The sequence below is a fragment of the Aptenodytes patagonicus genome, chromosome 17 (genome assembly GCF_965638725.1).
Source record: "Aptenodytes patagonicus chromosome 17, bAptPat1.pri.cur, whole genome shotgun sequence".
Lineage (NCBI taxonomy): Eukaryota > Metazoa > Chordata > Aves > Sphenisciformes > Spheniscidae > Aptenodytes > Aptenodytes patagonicus.
The window spans coordinates 4489019-4503712 of record NC_134965.1 but is presented as its reverse complement, the minus strand read 5'-3'; the positions used below and the strand labels follow the sequence as shown (position 1 = coordinate 4503712).

Sequence of the window (14694 nt, the reverse complement as noted above, 5' to 3'; positions counted from 1 at the left end):
CCTCTGCCCAGTTTCTGGGGACAGTGGGGAAGAACTTAGTTTTAGTCACAGCATCCCGGACTGCATCCAGTGAATTTCAGTGTAGGTTTAACTCTGAAATATTGCAACCTTTGGTTCTCTACATGCAAAGCAGCTTGTGTATGAAAATCCCTGCAAGCCAGGTGACACTTTCATCGCCCTGTTTTCATGCTGGCCACATTTAATTTACATGAGGAAGGGTGGGGGTGAGCAAGTTCAAAAAGCCCCATCCAGCATAAGCCTGGGAACACACACAACACCCTCGTTGAGGAGCATGGAGCAAAGGTCAAGCCTGGCTTGAAGCTGCCCAACAACACTCAGTTAAACACACTACAGCTGAACTCTGCTGCAAAGAGAGCCGACCTCTCAAGTACCCTGCAGAAGCGCAGCAGCCAAGCTCAAGCAATCTTCTATATCAGTAAGGAAACTAGAGAAAGATCTGCATGGGAGGCTTCACCCTAGGTCACATGCCAATCACAGGGGACACACACTGGGCACTAGGTGTCACAGAAACGAAACATCCAAATCCTCCCCACAGCCCGCTGTTCATCTCCTTCCCCTCCTTCTCCACCCGGGTTTAATCTTCCCCCCTTCTCCTGCCTTTTCTGTAGGCTTGTTTGAAACAAATTTACAGAAGCATCACTCACTCAAAACAGTAATGAAATGGTGAGATCAGCTTTAAAAGCTTCTATTAAAATGATATTTAAACCCTTCAATCCCAAAGCACAAATCCCTTTCAGAGCCAGGATGCAGGCACCGGGGGGGTGGCTTGCAGCAGCAAGGGAAGGGGTGCAGGGTTCAGTCCAGCACATACTGCGCATGGTCCCACAAACCCACAGGCAAAGCAGCACAAGCCTCCCTGCTCTGCTAGATCTCCCTGCTCTCCCCAAACCCCCAAAACAGGATTCAAGCTAGAAAGTTAGCTGCAGCAGCCCTGCGCCGGCTCAGCAATGATCCTGTCCTTTGAAATGGATTCGCGGGAAGTCCCCAGAGGGCTTGCTGTCTGCAAAATGCTCCAAGGTTTGCACTTGGAAAGCTTCTGGGCTGACCTAGGAGCATCGGGTCATGGCAACCACAAGCATGTGGCCACCCTGCTATCTCTGAAGAGGCTTTACTCGTACTCCAGAGCCTGCAGAGCAGCACATTTCCCAACAGGACACTCGCAAGGACTCCTCGTGGGATGCCTGCACACTTGGCTTTGGATAAAGGTCAGCGCCTCAGCCCCTGGGAAGCACAGACCAGCCTCCAGCCCTGCCTGCGAGGCAGCAGCTTCCCAGGGCTGCTTTGCATGGCCAGGAAAGCACCAGTCCACATCTCCGTCATTAGCAGCCGCCCTCTGCACCGCCGGGTCTGGGCTGCAGCTCTCCTTGCAGTCCAGCGCTCCAGCCCGCATGTCCCCTTCAATCAGGGAAACTATTTTAAATGAAGGGAGGGAGTAAAAATGCTTTCACCATTTAATCCAGCTTGTACAAGGGGGTAGGAAGAAACCTCTGATTCCACCCTGCGTTAAAAGCCTGGCTTTGCTCTTCTGCCTACAGAGAACCAACCCAAGTCCTTTCCTTGCAGCAGCTTTAGCTTCTGGACAGTCACAGCTCACCTCACTCCCAGCAAGCATCAAGAGGAAAACCTGCGACTGAAGTCTGCAGCTCCCCCACCTTCTTCCTTCCTCCTGCCACGAGGTTTTCCCCACATGCAGGAGCAAGGGGAGGGAAACATCTGCCTGTGTTGCTGCACGGCTGGCCATGAAAGCCCACAAATCACCAACCTGGATTGAACACTTGGGTGTCTCACACACCTCCTCACTGCTCAGCCAACGGGAAAAAAAGCCAGACGCTCTAGGAACAGTGGTCAGGTCCTGGTAAACAGCAATGCTCGTGTTAGCCGCCCATGCAGCTCTTCACTGCCCAGACCAGGCACCCTGACATGCCACCCCCTCAAAAGCAGCAGCACAGCAACAGCAGAGCACAGCTCTAACCCGCAGCTCAGGCTGCAAAATAAATCTTCAGCTAATTGACAACTTAAATAGATAAGATAAACCCCATAAATCAGTTCATCCAATCAAAACAAATAGACCCATACAGCATCACAACAAATAATACACTGCTGCTAAAAGTATGCTAAAAAAAATCCAGGAAGACTTAAAGAAAATAATTGTTCATCTGTAGAGCTGGGCTTTGTTTCAGGTTCTGCTGTTTTGAAGGTTTCCTTTTCACTGATAAATCCTCCAAAAGTATATTGGAAAGCAATGGTTTCTGAATAAGTAAATCAGTTACGCACAGACCAGTCTTACTGTGCATAAAACTCAGTACAAAAGGCAATTATTTATTTCTGCGAGGCAAAATCAATGGTGGATTTGCCGTTTGTCAGGCTGTAACACAACTGCACCTTGTTGTGATGGGAAATCCCAGCAAAACAGAGACACCACCACTACCTTCTACAAGCTCCTGTGCAGCTTTGGGCCCAATGCTCTTCACTCGGTCACCAGCCTGATCCCCCACAACACTAAACATCTGCTGTAGATCAGAGGATTACACTGCAGACATGAACTAAAGCTGCAAACAAGCTTATATGAGCAAAATTAATTTACTTACACATATCTTATTTACCATTTTTCCCTGTAGCTATTCCTCTGCTGCAGGCAGACTGCCACTGCAACGATGTTTTCCACAAATATATTTATCAAATGGCTGCACATGTTTCCTAGACAGGCACTGAGCTGAGCACAGTACAAAATACCCTTTTGAGAGGAATATGATTCTGGAGAAAATCTCTCTGTATTGTACGTGGGAGATGAGCGAATACAATTAATCTTGCTGCTCAATAAAGTATTTCAAAGCATTGTTTGAAAAATAAAAAGTTGTAAATCTAGTTTACTGCTTGGTCCTTCCATTTGGCTAACTAGGAACATTCCTATGAGGCAAGACAGGGGAGGTTACAAGGCCCTGGGTCTCAGCAAATCCAGCTTCATTTCCTGATTTTGCTACAGGCTACCTAGAAAAGTGACCTTATAGCTTCATCTGTCACAGTTCCCAGATTAAGAGGAATGACGCTGCCCTCAGCCCACCTCATCCCGCTTCCCCTTTCTGTCTCTGAGAACACATCTGCCCTGCGCTGAGGCACTAAGGGCCTTTACAGTAAAAAAAGTCACAGTGAATAATAACTATAACAAGCATTTGCATGGAAAGCGTTCAGGCAGCAATTTTGCTGCTGCTCAGAGTTGGAGACTTCTTCAAATGCCCATGGATGGTGTCCTCCGTGCCAGCATGGGGACCGGCAGGGATGTCACACTGAAACCCTGTTTGAAGGCCACATTCATTAGGTGTCTCTTGACCACACAAGACCCACAGGCGCTCTCTCAGAGAGAGGTCCCAAAGATCACAGAAGGCTTTAGTCTGCTGCTTTAATATACACTAGCAAGATCAGGAATCAGGCCAAGTTTTCTAAATGGTGCAGGCAGCCACTACCAGGACAGGCTGCCTGCAGAGGAGATGTCATCACCATCACCCTTCAGCTCAGGTCAGACCCCCCACCAGGAACTCAGTCCTGCCTCGGGGCAGAGCTGGGCTGCACATCCAGCCCTATCTTGTATCACCCTGTGCTTGTGCTGTGTTTCCTTCAGATGTTCCCCCACAGCAGCACAGCCAGGATGAAGAATCTGCTCTGACCGCTGTCAACCAGTGCCAGAAACTCCCTTTAAGGAGAGAAGCAGCAAGTCCTGAGCTGGGCTGCCAAGTCCTCGAATGACATTTTTGAAATATTAGGTCAGCAAATCCCTTCCAGAGCCTGAGCTGTCTCCCCACACCAAGCAATGTAGCCTATGACTATTTCCATCCTGGAGTCTCTCCTGCACTCCCTGTTCTGCAGCTGGGTCTGCAGGACTTCCGAGTACTCAGCGTCAGTCCGCTACCCTGACATGAGGGAAGTATTTCCACACCCCCCACCCTGACCCCATCAATTTTTTATACACGGGGGAGGCACTTGCCTGAAGTCCAGCCAGCCCTCTCCAACACCTTCAGCCTGCAGAAGCTTAAGGGGGACTTACGTCCCACAGCCATGCATCAGAGCAACATCTGAGCTGCCACGAGCCCTGCAAGCATGAAGTACTTTGAAACACATGGCTCTTCAGATCTAAGGAGCCAGCCACTTATGGGTCTCATTGCTGTGGTGGGAGAGCAGCCAGAGGGTTCATTTTTTCTGCAGCAATTCAATTCAGAGCATGCTGGCCCTCATTTCAGCTCTGCTCACCCCTGGCACACCAAGCAGGGCAGCTGAAGATGATGTTGCCTCCTGCCCATCTCCACTCACACTGCTGCTATGAGGAATCAGGCCTCCGAGAAGCACACGAGCTTCTTGGCATCTGTGAAAACCACCTTCAGACATCCACCAGCTAAAAGGCAGCCCAAACCCAGCGGTGAAGACCAACAAGAAGCTGCAGCCCCGTGAAGCCAAAAAGAAAGCAAATCCCTGCAGCCCTTGCAGAGATAATCAAGACAGATGTACACCAGACCAGCCATTTGGACTGCGTTCTCGCTGGGAAGAGGGTAATCGCTTTTGGTACTGATTCCCAACTAGAAGCAGGAGACATTAACACAACCCAAATAATAAATAAGAATATACTGTTTATGCTTTTTGCATACACACCATACATTTGCTTTATCCTGCAGCTTGCAAGGCTCTTGTTTCAGAGCACAAACAATCATTTCTTGCTAGGAAATCACTCAATCCTGCTATAATCATCCTAGTCTTTTTCCCTCTTCTCTCCACAGTTCTTGGCAGTGAGCCTGGCTGTTGTGCCACAGCTGAAAATTAGATCATAAAAGCGAGGCACTTTGATTACTTCTGTGAAGCTCCTAGCACAGCTTTAAAAGTAACCACTGAATGACAAAGAACAGTATTTTTGCAATTCAAGCGCTGTGTGAGAAATTTGAAAAGCAGGTTCAGGCCCCTGCTCCTGCCAGATTTCTTGAATGACAACAAACGTCTCCAGACCACAGTCTGGGAAATGCACCATTTCTACCTCCTCAGTCCGTATATGCCTTACCAAGGCATGGTGTTTTCAAAAGGGATTTCAGGGCCAGTTCAGCCCCTGAGCTACAGACAATGAGCACCTCGAGGACCCATCACTCCATGCTTGTCCTGCTCTCCCACTCTTCCCCATGAGAGACCCTGGCTGCAGACAGGATCTGGGGTTTGGGTCCAATACAGGACTGAAGCTTTCATGTCCTTGGGTGTAAGCTGTGAATGCAGATGTAAGACAGCAGGGCTGAGCTCAACAGCGAGCTCCTGATATTATCATATAACAAATAAAAGAAACGCCTTCACACCATGAAGGCCATGTAACCAATTTTATAGAGCAATTAACAGCACATTTTGAAACTAGCCAGGACGCTGAACTAAAATCTCCAGTCTACCAGCCTACAGCATGAGATATAACAACCACCTTGTGCACAGAGTACTGAACTCAGGAAGTTTTACAAAAGAATTCCCAACTGCATTATATTTCATCCCTCCATGTTCTAATTATATGATTAAATAAATTTGCATATCAGATGCAATTACACTAATTGCATATATAAGCAATAATCAACCAAAAGTTACCCTGAAGAAAAAGTTTCTACTTAAGGAAATTCCTGTAACAAGAAAACATTGAGGAGTGCCAAATCTATACTGCAAGAGCAGTATTAACATTAAACACTCCAGATAATGCTGGTGAAACAGGAGCCCTGCCACAACGCTATTTGACTGCGTGCAGCTATGTTGGCACATTTTAACCATGGCTTCGGTGGGGACAACGCCAATAAATCAAAGAGGAGTTGTGCTCCTTTGTAGTCAAGCCCTGGCTATAAACTACTTTCGTACAGCAGGTTTAGTTGCTGTGTTTTATAGCAGAGAGAGGTTCAGCAAGACTTGTGGACATCAGACCCTGATGCTGGACTATATTCGCTTCTGCTTTAGTCTTTTAAAGCTGTTTATCAGTGTATGAACATTGGAGGTGGTTTTATTTTGCACATTACAGCCAAGAAAGCATGAGAGGCACTCAGCCCACATATCCCACGGGTTTTGCTTGCAATGTGCTAAGTGCTTCCACCCACTGTCTCTGCAACATCCCAGTAGTGACCACAAACCCAGCACATCCCAACACCCAACTCTACATGTCCACACCATCCCTGCAGATGACCTGAGCTCAGATTATAACAAATCCCATTTGCCCTTGTGACAAGGGACACAAAAGCCTTGTGGGGAAAGGACCCCAGCCGCTGTGCCAGCCTGACATCCACAGCAATGAAGGACGGGAGGATGGAGGAGGCTGGTACGGGCAGAGAGCACCGAGATCGGTCATGCTGCATGACCATGCAGCGGATGTCCCAGCACGTCACCAGCCATACCGGAGAGTTTGCCCTACCTCCAAGTGACCCTAGGGAAAGCAATATGAAGGAATCGGGCTTGTTAATACACACACACAGCCTGGACAACATCTGAATCACTCAGTTTGATGTCAGAGGAGAGCAAAAGAGAGACCTCCACTTCCAAAGCTGCTCCTGTGTGCGCTGCCATCTGGCACTCAGCTGACGCTGACCCAAACCTCAGAACCTGCCTGCCCCAACCTCCTCTTCCAATACCCATCAAGAGTGCAGGAAATACCCCCAATGCAACTTGCACCATGCACAGGGAAAGCCAAACCCCATAATCCGGTGAAAAAGCAGCCTTCTGACCACCAACTGTAAAAGTACATGCTGTTACAGCTTGAGGTTGCACAGGTGGGTGTGTGCAACATCAACTCACACAGAGAGGGCCGGTGCAGAATTTGTGCAGCAGAGGGAGCAGACTCCTGCAGCTGAACCTGAGCAGGGAGGAAGAGGAGGAGGTGTCACGGTTGCTGTCACTTGCTGAGCATGAGAGGCAGCAGCAGTGGCAGGGAACACAGCTTGCTGGAGGTGGCATTTAAACAGCCAGCAAGGGGGTGCTTCAAAAAATAAATGTGAATGTCAAATTACATGAGGTTTGAAAGGCTTAGATTATTTGTGAAATATTAACAAGGAAGGCAGTAGCCAGACCCCATTGATTCATGAGCAAAATGGCTACCTCAGAATTAGGGAGTCTTTAATATTTACAGTCTTCATTGCAATAATGACTTTTCAAATGATTGTACTATGAGGAGGTAAATGGCGGGTTAAAGGAAAAACACTTTTGGATTGTTCTAAGGGAAAGGGATTTGTCTCAGATGAGCTATCTTCTCCTGCCATCTGTAATGATACCTCAGAATTGCCACAGAAGAAGATACAGTGATGAGCAAACCAAAATGAAGAATTGAAGAGGAGCTGAATGGCATATTAGTCTGCAAGGGCGAGGTCTAACCCTCCACAATGGCCAAATTCCCTCTCATCTCATGGGAGCAGAACTGAGCACTCAAATCAAACCTGTCTCTAAACCACTGCAATTGCCACAGCACCTTCAGGTGACTGTGCTGTGAAGCAGGACACATCCGATCAAAATGGGCAAAAATTTTTTTTTGCATCTCTTGTGGATGGAAAAGCATCTCTTGTGGCATGGAGAGAAAGAAAGGGGAATATAAGAGAAATAGAACCAAACACAATGCACAGCAGTGAGCACATGCACAGATTTGCATCAACAGACACAGCACATGTCATCTGCCCTCTGGTTTTAGTGTAAGGTCTGTTTTTTAAGCCTGATAAGCCCAGCCTGCAGCAAAGGCTTCAGGAAAGCAGGGGAGCCTGCCAACCAGGCAAGCCAGCACTCAAACACCAAGCTGTGACCCTGAAGAACGGAAAACAAGCATAAGCAATGGCTGATGTTCTGGGATTGCTCCCTGGTGGGGCTATGGGCTCCCTCCTGCACTAGAGTGTGATGAGGAGCCTGCAGTAGGTGCTTGCACATGTTAAACCAGAAACCAGAAGCCACAAGGACCACACATCATATATGGCTGTGCCCACCTTCCACTGACCACAAAGAACAGCCAGCCTGCTCCCTTTGCAAGGCCATTTTATTCAAGGATGGCAGCCTCCATTCAGCTGCCTGCTACACAGTAAAAAAACCAAGGTTTTTTTCTTTTTAAATGGAGTTTCCTGTATGTCAGTTTGTGCTCATTGCCTCTTGTCTGTTCCCTGTGCACCACTGAGACGAATTTGGCTCCATCTTCATTACCATTTCCCCCTATGAGGCATTTACACACTTGAAGACCTTCTCCAGCCTTCCTCCAGCCCCATCCCCTACGTGCTGCCAACGTCTGCCACACATGCAGGAACCTCACACCTCCGAGGGTTCTTCCTCTGCCCAACCGGACTCAAAAGGTGCAGAGGAGCAGAAGAGAGGAAAACACGCCACCCCCCTCCTGCCAGGACGAGTTTACAGATGTCTTGTAAAAAACAGGTTAAGCAGCATTGCTTTCAGCACTCTGCATCAAACCTACACAGGTTACAAGTGAACCAAGGGGTTTCCCAACCATGAATGCTGCCAGCTCAACCCAGGGCCTGCAACTGTTTTTCTACTAGAATGCCCAAATTTCTGGGATATATTCTGCAGCAAGGGCCCGTGAACCTGAGCAGTGTCCTGCTTCCTCAGCGGAGCCCACAATACACACTAGTAAATAAATAAAGGAGGAGGGAAGAAGCAACCCGAAATTGCGCAGACAGGCTGCTTCTTCAGCAGCGGTGTCTCAGCCCACAGCTGCACAGCGGCACCCAGCAGACAGCCTGCACACTTCCATGCTGTTTCTCTCCTCCTCCCCAATTTATTTCACCAGCGTATTTCTCAGTCCTGACTCCCTCCTCCCCTGCACCCATCAGCACCTTCCATACCAACTGCCATGGTTAACTCTGCTTTTGAGGTGCTCACGGATGCTCAGATTTTCTATTGCTGCACAATATATAAGAATTCAATGACAGAAAAGCAAATCACTGCAGAACAACGCTGCTATAGTTTAGGAGCAGCAAAGTGGGACCTGGGAAAGCACACGTATAGATCATCAACACAGCAAAGTAATTCAGCATCAAGACACCTCTGCTAGCCTCAGATCTCACAGCACAGATCAGCATTGAAGTTAGTGTTGTTTAAAAAGCATCCACAACAAACCGAACAAGCCACCAGGCAGAACAAGTTCACATTTATACATGTTGGTCTTAGAGGTTTATCCTCCTCCCAGATAAGGAAAAAGCTTTCAGCTGCCTTTGAGAGATCTGGAGGTGATACATCAAGTTGCTTAGTTCTGTAAGCCAGCTTCACTGAAAAGTCTTTCCGGCATTTTAAAAACATTAATTTCCAGCTGTTCCAGGATTGCCAATCTACAATAAAAACGTACAGCACAGAACACAGCAGGCTTTCTTCTTCCCAGTGGTTCAAATATGGGTGGAGATTTCTATTCAAGGTGATCTCTGCAAAGAGTTTTAACCAGGGAAATGATCCCAGCACCCATCTCTAAGTGTCCATGGGCAGGTGGTCTTCATCAACTCTGCAAATCTGCATACCCCAAGGCAAGAGGCAAAGCACAGAACTACACAGGGCAAGACAAAAAGCAGTGAACGCTATAAAAAAGACAAATGGACTTCCAATTCAGAGCTCAAAGCATTTGCTGTATTTCCACATGGATAACTCCCATCTTCTGATAATCCTCACATCTTTTAAAAACCCCAGGACCTGAAAACACAGCCTCAGTTAACCTGCACAAAATCAAAGGTGGCAGCAGAGAGGCTCTCTGTACAGAGGGAACAGGCTCCGGGGGGGGATGGGCAACAGATCCCACAGGAGTCAGAACCAGGTAAACCACCCCTACGATTACCCTTGTCCATGCACACATAACCCACACTGCTTGGAAATTTAAAGGGTAACAGGCTTCTCAATTCCTTTGAAGCCTTAAGCTTTAGCTCTTTAAGCCAAAATGCACTTTCAAAGCCCCAAGGTCAATGACTGGAGATTATCCAGCAAGCCACTAGGCAAAGGCTGCTGGGGAAAAGCCATTCTTTTGAGTCACTGCAAGGCTATTCCAGAAGTTTAGGCTGATGATAATCTCAGCATTTGTCAGCACATGAAAAAGGCTTTGCAGCACCAAAAGACCAACAAAAGTTTCCAGGTGCAGCTTTACTTGGAAAAACAAGTGTGAAAATGCCACCCTGGGGCACCCTAGTTGCACCCCAGCAATTCTGGCTGTGCACAGTGAGCCTGGGGCTGAGCACAGCCGCAGTTGGAGTGCCAGGCTGCCCTGGGACACCAAGGCAGTTCCCCCATTCTCCGTGGCTCAGACAAGTACTGTGTGTTGTACTCAACCAGCCAGACACCTTCTGAAGCATGAGAAACAATGCAAACCCATCCAACAGCTGTCACTTCTGCAGAGCTGCAACAGGAAGAGCAGAAAAATGCACATTTCTGGCCATCAAGTCAGCAGGTGCAGGAGGAGGATGGGAGTAAATCTGCTGGCAAGGAGATGTCCCCAGCTGAGGGAGGTGCAGTTTGACAGCAACACAGGATTTAGTCTTGCTTCGCATGCCCCAGCCCTGGAGAGGCACACTGACCTACAGGAGGAGCTCCCCAGCTGAAGACGTAGGGACAGAAGAGAGACAGCCGATATTGATGGCAGCACACATGGGGCCATCTCTTTGCAGAATCAAAGCCTCCTTCCCCATCTCTGACTAGGGCTGTAGCACCCTTCTCCTGCACACAGCAAGCAAAGCCAAAGAACAACGTCCTGAAAACCCCATGGCGGTTAGAAGCCAGCAACCCCCAGAGGGTTTTTAGGCTCGTCTCTGCTCTGCCCTGGGCTCCACTGCAGATGATGCCACTTCCAAATACAACCTGAATTTGGCAGTTTGGCACCAAAATTTTCAAGGCAGGGGAAAAACAAATAGTCTAAGAGGAAAGCAGGGAAGGAAATACGATCTATTGCCGTTTAATAGCAAGCAGAGACACATGGAAAGATGGAATGTGGTTTACAAATGTAGTTTGAGCATTGCTCATGCAGCCTGGCCTGCTCCATGCCCAGCAGAAGAGAAAATCTGAAGCCAATTGACTTAGGCACCAGAAGCAATACCTGCTCCTGCCAACCGTCTCACGTCCCACAAGACACCCCTGTGGTACAGCTCAGGATATCACTGGCAGATGAATTACACTGCTCTGGCTACTCAGATATCCATCTCTAGCTGTCAGGGGACAAGAAATCAAAGAACAAAACTGGTAACAACGTGAAGAAAAAAAAAGCAAAGCATGTGTTTAAAAGCCTTGCTGGCTCCCAGCCAGGGTGCTCAGCACCTTCCAGGATGCATCTCAGAAAAATTAGTCTGTATGCAGCCACCGAGTTTCCCAACACACTACTTCTCTGCGATGGAGATAACGGCTCTACTCCAGCAAAACACTTAAGCACATACTTGAACTTTAACTGTGGTCTCAGGACATCAGAAGGGACAACATTCACGTACCAAAGTGCAAACTGAAAATCTCAGCCTGAAAAATGTGGAAATACTCATGTGAGTGTCTGGGTGAGTATGTTTCACATGTGTCTAAACAAGAGAGCTGCCCAGTTATACTAGAGCCATCTCAGGGCTCCTTTCCCAGGAGGGGAGGAGGACAACAGCATTTGCTTCCACATTTGCATTTACAGCTCTTTCTAGGCTAGCAGGGCTCACGTCAAAGCAGCATCGGAAATAATTCCCATTGCATCCATCCTCTTAGATGGGGTCTGCCTCTAATCCAGCTTTCTTCTTTCCACCTGCACAAGCCGCAACACACAAACAGCCACCTTGAGCTCTGTGTGGCAAGCGAGGAGAGAGCACCACAGCACCACTGCCCTGATACCAGCACTCCCCGTCAGCCCCCGGGGCACCACACACACACCACAGAGGCAGGGCTGGGCTCAGTCCTGAAGAGTTTGCAGCTACCTGCACACAAGACATGGGGAGCAAGGGCACAAACCAGCTGTGGGGTGGCAGAGGGCCACTGGAAGGTCTCACCTGGTTACACAGATCAGCTATGCTTGGATCGAGTCTTCCAAAATCGCTGCTCCCATCATAGGCTGAAGATGCTCCAGTGTCACACTTGGACGCAGCTCCTGCTCAGTTCCTCTCGCTTTGTCCCTCTCTGGCCCTAAACCGCCGTGGCTGTTTGCTTTGCAGCCACTCAAGCCCAGGAGAGGTGCATGGGGGGGCAGGGAGCACAGTAATCTCCTGTGCTTTCCTAATTGTTTGTTGATGTCTGGGGGGCACACACGCTCATTTGGAAAAGGATGCCAGAAACGCCCAGTATCATCAACCAAACACTGAGCAGAAGTACAAATAAACCCACAGAGGAAACACACTTGGAGGCAGCTTTATCTGCATTCCCTGTACATGAACTAACCTCACCTGGAAGGTTTTCTGTGCAGAAACAGCACCAAATTGCTAACGTTTGCCTTTATTATTATATTATCATGTATTAGTTTAATTCCTTTGCCTTTGAGGAGTAGCAACAATCTTGTAAGTTATTTACATTTTAAAACAGAGAACACAAAGAAACTTCTTCTGCAATTAAAAGAGGCAAAACAAACTGGAAAACTTCTTGAGGAAGTGATAAATTCCTCTTGACTTAATTCTCTAAAAGGGACTGCTGGTAAAAACTTCTACGCTTGTGACCCAGGAGACCTAGCATAGACAATTACAGAGACCTTAATACCTACAAGCCTGTGAATTATTCACTAGTACCTGACAAAGGACACTCATAAGGAAAGCCAAAAATAGTTTTCTTAAGTTAAACCAGTTCTGTTTAACAATAAACCCCTAATTCTTCAGCTTCCTGTTTTTGAAATTGCAGCCTAATACATTTCAATAGGAAATTCTCATTACATAGTATCTGTCACCTGCTGTGACCTACCCGTGTTTTACAGATAGTGCCTTTTCACCAAGGGCAAAGAGAACATTTACAGAGAGGAGTTAGGAAGAGACGCTCTTGCTCAGGGTCACCCAGACTGCTCAATAAGAGAATCCCAAATTTCTGATTCCTGACCTCTGGCTACTTCATTTGACTTTGTACTCTCCCTATAACTGAACATACCGTTGTAAAAGTAATTCCAGCATTATTTTTTATAACACTGTATCATCATTCCTGACAGAAATCAAAACATCTGCACTGGAGTCATGCTTACAGACCTGTTATTGACAGTCAGTGCAAGCCCCACATTCAACATCTGAAGCACTGATAAGAGTTTAACCACATCCAGCTTAGCAAAGCCTATGCCTAACCTGGCAGCAATGCCCCGTGTCACTCCCTGCACTGCTCTCCCACTTTGGCTGCCACCCAGCCATGCAGGTCAAGTAAGAAGCAGAGATCACACCGTGCCACTCTGAGCTCACCTGATTCATCATGAACATGGTTAGATCAGGAGTAGCCTATGTAATATTTGTCACAGGATGACTGAGATTAGAAAAGAGGAGAAGAAAGATTAGGAAGAAAAAGGAAAAAAATCCCAGTTTATTTGCTATATAGATAAAGCTGGCAGTGGATTACAAAGTAATTTTTCATTGTTTCCCCAGGTTCTCAGATATGCTATTCACACTTGCTTGAACATATACACATTTCTGAACAATCAGGTTTCAAGTCAACTTCTTCAATATTTTGGTAATGAAAAATATAATTACATATAAATACAAGCTGAAAACAGCAGGGTTTTATTTGCACAGCAATCTTGAGAGTGTTTCAGGAGCCAGCTTCCATCTAAGGATGCTTTCACATACTGCTGGTGGCACAGGAATTTGAGAATAGACTCAGACTTGCGCCCACCCACAATGTGGACTCACTTGAGTACTCTGAGAATAAAGCTTGAGAAGTCTGATTTCAAGCATGAGATCACTCTGCCTGACCACAAAGCAAAGAATAAAATTAACATCTCACAGTGCTGTAAAATTCAGGCTAAGTACCTGGGGTGCACCTTACTTGCCAGATAGAGCCGTTTCCTCTTCTGTCCGATAAACCATCCCATCCCGTTCTTTCCAAAGGCCTTGATTTGATTGTACTATCTTCCCTCCCACAATCATTTTTTTTTAGGTTTTTTTTTTTTAAATTATCAAAGGGGGAGGTGGAAATTTCAAGCTCATTGCTACCCATGCTGTTCTGGAAGCACCCAAAAAGGGAAGCACTTATTCTAAAAGTGACTAAGACATGAGTCATCTGATGAGTAAGCACATTGGCTCTAGAAGTCTCATTCAATCCACAACCAAATCCAAATCGTTTCATTACCTAATTCACTTGTCCATTTTATATATTAATGCAGCAGCACTCCGAGGTCAGGAAGGGGCTCCCATTTCCGACACCAGTGTAATTGCTACTGACCTTGTCATGCTAAGATAGACAGAGCACTGCTAGGAAACCCTGTGCTGAAACAGCAGAGGAAAACCACGTTGAGAGTTTGCATTTTAAAGTGTTCTGAAAGTCAACTTTGGAGATGCCTCCAACCTCAGCTAACACTTGGGTTAAGCATGTACAAGCTGCTGGCACCAGTGGATCGTGCAGCTCAGCACCCCTTCAAATGCAAACACAAGCCCTGCTCCTGGCAGCAGGGACAGGCAGAGCCTGGCTCCTGGAGCCAGTGGGCCTCAGCGAAGGCAGGTGCCAGGACTACAGCCAAATTTCAACATCCTTCTGTTACTCTCAAAAAAGTTCTTATATGAAGCTGCAAAAGCATTAAGTTAAACGACTTATGGT

The 14694-nt window shown here is 47.2% G+C and overlaps 1 protein-coding gene across 7 annotated transcripts in view; it reads right to left on the bottom strand.

Moving 5' to 3' along the window:
* The window catches only part of CAMKK1 (calcium/calmodulin dependent protein kinase kinase 1), a 115322-nt gene that overhangs the window by 70320 nt on the left and 30308 nt on the right, over positions 1-14694 (bottom strand). The window contains exon 1 of one of the 7 annotated variants that reach the window (XM_076354263.1): positions 13927-13947. The exons of the other annotated variants lie outside the window; for them this stretch is intronic. The gene's annotated coding sequence lies outside the window, so the exon portion shown is untranslated. Of the gene's footprint in view, positions 1-13926; positions 13948-14694 lie in introns of those variants that run through there. 7 annotated transcript variants of the gene reach the window in all.